This window comes from Vanacampus margaritifer, chromosome 19 (assembly GCF_051991255.1).
Source record: "Vanacampus margaritifer isolate UIUO_Vmar chromosome 19, RoL_Vmar_1.0, whole genome shotgun sequence".
Lineage (NCBI taxonomy): Eukaryota > Metazoa > Chordata > Actinopteri > Syngnathiformes > Syngnathidae > Vanacampus > Vanacampus margaritifer.
Window position 1 is genome coordinate 9909893 of NC_135450.1, and position 6422 is coordinate 9916314.

The 6422-nt window shown below is 40.6% G+C and overlaps 1 long non-coding RNA gene across 1 annotated transcript in view; it reads left to right on the forward strand.

Annotated features, from left to right (window-relative positions):
• LOC144039443 (uncharacterized) overlaps positions 1–6422 on the forward strand; it is a 37282-nt gene that overhangs the window by 9159 nt on the left and 21701 nt on the right. Inside the window, exons 2-3 of the long non-coding RNA XR_013289454.1 lie at positions 3322–3459; positions 3816–3899. This is a non-coding gene — a long non-coding RNA (uncharacterized LOC144039443). The remainder of the gene's footprint in view (positions 1–3321; positions 3460–3815; positions 3900–6422) is intronic.

Sequence of the window (6422 nt, forward strand, 5' to 3'; positions counted from 1 at the left end):
TATTCAAATTGCAAATTCAGCTTCATCTGCTCACGATTGTGACATAACTTGTACTGCTCTCATCTATTCTTCCAGATGGGAAAATATTTCTAAAACCAAATCCTATGCGAGATTTATGCTGAACATGTAAGATGTCACAATGAAAAGCTCAGAACATTCTATGCAGTGTTCTTTCGCATTTGTGACCACTTAACCTGATTATGTCATTCTGAGTTTTGGAAAAAACCCTGGATTGGTCGACACTCAATCACACGTCACATAGAAACAAACAGCCATTAACACTCACATTCACAATTGATGAAGATGTAAATTAACCTAATCAAGCTTGTTGGTACTCAGCAAACTTCCACAACAAAACATTTTTCCAGACCTTTGTAATGACATCTCATTGACATGAGGCCTATTGTTATCACTGGCGTGTGAAATGATACACGTGAGGCAGCAGAGATTACAATAGTCCGCTAAATGTCGCTATCAGCTAATGTTTCTTAGTTACATCATTTAGCTATAAATGAATTCTATTTTTAGTTGTCTGGGCCTAATGAGCCAATTTATCTTTTAATGATCCAAAATGGACCTTTAAGTGCATATATGCTACAGCTTCTCATTTTTTTTCACCTTTATTTTTCTTATGATGATGCAACTCTTCTGAAGTCCTCTGGTGGTCCCCACAGATGAGGCCCACCTGACACTTTGAAAAATTAAAGCGACACACCAACCATACTGAATAAAACATACAGTCAGGAAGATATACAGTATATCGGTTGGTTTAATGTGATGTCATGTATGTCTTTTTCATTTCGTCTCATCCTGATTTGTTAGCCACTCCAACTACATCCCAATGTGACTTATTATCTCACACATCAACTTCACTTCAGGCAGGAGGTTAACAAAATGCTTCGTAACCCCGAGTAAGCCATTTTTTTGCCTTTTAAGAGATGACGAATTCCCGCGGTGACGCGGGGCCGCCTGACCCACGGCCCGCTGTCCTTTCTGTCCGCTCCTGCTCTGCGATCATTATCTACTGTATCAGCAACACGCCAGGGCGGTTGTCGTGACCGCGTGTGAGCCACCGAGGGCTGTCATCGGTTACGCAACTCGGACTCCAGCGGTGCTAATAGCCAGAACGGGTCCTCGCGTGGTCACAGGAGACCATCAAAAACATGTCGCTTTAGAAATTGCCTCATCCCCTTGAGAGTTTCAAAGGCGGACTAAAATGTAAGAAGTTCTTTGGAGACAATTGACTGCTTGAAATTCACCTGGGGCACAGCCACTTTATACATTTGTTTTTACATCAAACCCAAGCCCACAAATACGTTTTAAAAGGTCATTGCATTAATTTCATTCATTCATTTATTTCAGGCGGAGGTCAACATAAACAATAGAACCAAAACATAATTCTCCAAATAATTAAAACCTGGTCTGAAATGGAGGTGGAAGAAGAAAGCTTATTTAGTTATTTAACATTAATCTTCTAAAACTTTTTAGCTACTTCCTCCAAGCTTTACAAGCAATATATTTGTAAATGAAAAAAAAATTATAAATTCACTTTAACATGCATCCAAAAAATTAATCCTAAAATTTGCAAACATCATTATTATTATTTATACCTATCCATTTTTGATAAATTTGAGTTCCCTGTTCAAAGTATTTACAAGCCCATTACAATTATTTCTACTGTAGAATATGTTCGTATCATCTACAATTAGTATAAGTAATAGTGATTAAAAATGCCATTTACATTAAACAGCTTCGGACTGAGCACAGAGCCCTGTGGTACACCTCAAACAATAGTGATGGGCATGACAGTTCTTTTAAGTGAACTGAATCTTTAGAATCAGTTCATTAAAAAGAACTGTTCAAAAGATTCGTTCACCGAATCGTTCGTCTACTTCAGGAAGCGAACCGTTCACTCACGTTCACTGAAAAGACTGGTTCTTTTTTTAACGAAACGTACGTATTGTCGCATTTTAACATATTGTCCTGTAAAATAGCTTTTTAACTAGCCCCCGTCTACACCACAAATACCGTACTGTTCCAGTTTATTAATAAGGATTGAACGATTTATTATATCAAATGCTCATCACGGTGGCTGAACGTTTTCAATTTTTCCTCGAAGAAAACAGCTCCAATCTGGGCTAACCAGCAGGCTGTTGAGGATCTTTTCCACAAGGCCTGGCATATTTTCCTGCAGATCATCTGGGAGGACACCTAATCATAAGTGACACCAAAGCAGGACTGCAGACATGACGCTAATCTCAGTGGAAGTCAGAAACATTTCTGAGCCTCTCAGCGGTTTTCAGCCTCCAGGATAAAACACAACAATTAAAACCGTTGGGAAAGCTGCGATGCGATACCTAGTTCAGCACCTTACATGATTCTATTTTTCTGTTAAACAAGTAAGATTTGCAAATCTTAATAATTCACTTATATTCATTTGTAAGCATCATATTTTAAACATAGCCGCATTGCATAAATATTTAGGCTACGTGCTAAACGAAGGTGTACATCTCTAAGCCTGACCTGTGCCAAAAAAAAAAATGTCTGTCAAAACAAGCTGTAGGGCTCAAGGTTGTCACATGTGACACAAGCCCTACAATGAGAGGGCGTTGCTTTTTGGGGGTTTTGAACTAATGTATTGTGACACTGGAGACGGATGGGCTTCAACAATGGATGACAGGATTACATTTATGATTAAGAGGTAACATGCAAGCTCATTCATCTACTAGAAAGTTTGTGACGTCAAAATGTAATGGAGCGTTTTTTGACGCTGATGCGTTTGACAAGGTCAAGGTGATTTGCACTGTAAAATATTCTTCAGGGACTCCTGTTGAGCCTTTATAGACCTTTTTAGAGTGTAAAACAGAAAAAGGCCTTCTTCAACTGTTCCCACAAAGCTTGAAGCCTAAAATGAGATAAATAATTGAGTTTCAAGCTAATAGAGTTATTATTGCAGTAGTTTTATGCCCGCCGCGCCATAGGTGAACTTCCGTGAAGTAGTTAGTAAAATAAATAAATAAATAACAATCAATAGTTTTTGTTTTTGGTCTAGCATCTACTGAGTCATAATGAACCCACCACACAGTCCCCACCCTGGTAAACATGTATTAAATAAGTAAAGAAAAATAGCTGTACAGTACAGTACACTAGTTGTGTTTCCTTTAAAACTTTTTCCATATGAATGAATTAAAGTCTTTAAATAATAATTCCTTTGTCATAGAAAAGTAAAATGTTTACTAATTGTTTGGATGGATAATTAAAATGTTTGTTTATGTTTAAAGGCAAAGTATCATGCTTGACGTACTTCCTGTTTTTAATTAGGCATTTCAGGTAATCCCTGAAGCACTTCCGGTTCTCGCTGAAGCACTTCCGGTTCGTCACGCAACATGTCCGCCTTCACCGAGCAGTAAGCAAATGCTATCCACGGCCATCCACGTTGAATTATCAGGCAGGAATGCTGTAAGTTTCGTTTTATTATACTTTATACATATGAGTGTGAATATTAATGCTTATTTTCATCGAAATGTTTTTATAAATAATTCAATGCACTTTAGTTAGCAATAGTGCTACAGTACGTAGCGATTGACTTATTATGCTATGGACCCAATTAAAAATCTGCGATAGAGTGAAACCAAAATAAGTAGTAGCGAAGTAGTGAGGGACCACTGTATGCACCATATGATGACAAAATAACGACATCCTCCTTTAATTACAAGCTACAGTTTCATCATCAGAGTACATTATGTACAAATTCTAATGAAGTCACTAAAATTGCTCTTAGGCCTCATTGTGCCTGCTCTCTTTTCTGCTGACAGCGTTAGCTGATCGGAGGGACATCTTGAGCAAGTGCCAACAGCTTGTTTAGCGACAAAGCTGGCTTCACGCATGTCTGAATCCATGTAAGTAGAATAATTACTGAGGAGGATATGTATGGGCGATGGGTGTGTGTGTGGGGGGGGGGGGGGGGCTGTACCCGAGTCAACGGCAGCAATGCTGGAGGTGATGGTTACGCAACAGCCCGGCTGTGGCAGCATCACATAAGATGATACCCTCTACAGTATCCTCTTGCTGTATGTCACTTATTTCAGTCCAATATATTATATTCTAACAAACTTTTCTTTTCTTTTTTAAGTGGCAATTATATAACAGCTCAATACCAATACTGTCAATAATTAGGTGCATGGTGGAAGTACTGTACAGTCTTATCATGTTACACTGTAAGCTTTATGTTGCATATTAGCCAGCTTTGCTTATCCCATCCTCCAAACAATAGATTGTGTATGACACCTGCCCTTTTCACTCTGCAATTAGTAGCGATGTCGCCAAACCCAGTCATTGCGTATGTGGCAAGGGGCAGGGACCACGGAATGGAGCGGCAAGAGGAGTGATTCAGTCTTTTTTTGTATATAATACAAACAACGGTATGATTTAAACATCCAAGTTCCTACTGAGCTATTAGTTTTCCCGCTCATATCCTCATCCTCCTTCTTGAAATCAGCAAAGTCAGGGCTTTATTTTGCAACAATGACAGATGTATCTTGTCACGTTACGCTCTGACCAGCGGCAAAACGTCAACATTCACTTCCTGGTAGGCTGCTTCGTCAGCACTTCCAAATATGGGCAAACTGGCAACCGATCATTTTTGTGACACTGAGTGAGTGCAGTGTGAAAAGGTGTTTTCAATGTGATATGATTTTCTAGCTGTGTGTATTTACTTTGTAAAAAATATATATTTATTGTGTGTGTTATATGTATCTTCAGTGACTGGAAAATGTTATTCCAACATGTGTGTCCACTCCATACCAAAAAACCCAATACAGTATATTGCTGCGATCCTCACGAGGTGACATTTCCTCTCCATGTGATTAAGAGAGTGTGGCGGGCCATTAATGGCATTCACTGCATGAGAAGATAAAGGTCCTAGCGGCCAGGCTTTTTCTTAGGTTTCCTGTGAAAAATGAGTTGGCCTAAGCCAACCAAATGGAACGCTAGCCACTTTGTATGCACAAGTAACTGTGCTGAAAGAAAACGCAGGAAGGTCTTCACACACCAAATCATCATCGGCTCATTTACTGGTCTGATGTATCTAAAAGCACTCAACCAAATACTGTTTGTTTAGCGAAGAATGACAATTGATTGTGAGCGCTGTTGCTCTTTCACGAGGGTGACATGAAAGCAAGTGGTTTAAATGCAATCTTGAGGGGTGAGCTCTGATGACAATCAGCCCCCTCAATATATTCATCTGGCATTGTGTTGATCATCAAGTGTTTACCACTGGAAGACGCCGTGTGTGATTTACGGCAGCAATACCTCGTTCGCACAAAACTAATCGAAAGAAGTGCTTAACCATTCACGTGGGGAGAATCCGATCCCGTGAACTTAAACCTTCAGTGGTGATTGCCACTGCCACGTCACAGGCTGTAACCTCAGCGCCAGTCATTACGAAAATAAGTCATAAATGTGACATAGTACAGTACTCTAGTGCTGACATTATCTGTCAGCTTGCATCATGTAATTTGTTGCACACAGGGGCAGTTCTAGTATCGGCGGTTTAAGGGTGCTGAGTTCCCGGCTAGACAAGATAATTTAACTGTTTAGTACATTTTAACACGATTTCATTCCCACATTTATGAAGGAGAGACTTTTTGGTCATGGGCATCCAATCAGTTAACTTGTCAGTCACACCTTGTCTTCAATAGGGATGTAACGATACGTCGAAAATCGATTTAAACTGCTTGAAATATGCGAGTCGCAGCGCCATGTGAGCCTTGCGCAGTTTTTCATCGTTTCTAGTCGGACCCTTTTTGGGGATATCCGATATAGTTCATAGTAGCGGCGGGTCTTTGTTGACGCCAGTAAAAACGTAAAAATAACCAATATTATAATATTTATAAATGTTAGGGGGCTGGGATTCAATTTAGGGATGCTTGAGCACCCCCAAAAATGGGCTAGAAGCGCCCATGCTTGAACCCCTGATCCCTGTGTCTGTATTGATTATTCACTGTATGCATTATTGGAGACTTCTGAAAGCATATTTATAAGCCATCCATTTACTACCACTTATCCGGGGGTCGGGTCGCGGGGGCAGCAGCTATAGGAGGGAAGCCCAGACTTCCCTCTCCCCAGCCACTTCAACCAGCTCCACTGAGGGGATCCCAGACATTGTCTCTCTAGCGTGTCCTGGCTCGTCCCCGGGGCCTTCCGCCGGTGGGACTTGCCCGCAACACCTCTCCAGGGAAGGCGTCAAGGAGGCATCCGAAACAGATGCCCAAACCACCTCAACTGGCTCCTCTCAACGTGGAGGAGTAGACCCCGAGTCCCACCCGGATGGCCGAGCTTCTCACCCTATCTTTATAAGCTTAACATGTAATATAATAAGAGTTACTGCCACTATGTTTCCTAATTCAGTTCTCGAACATAAC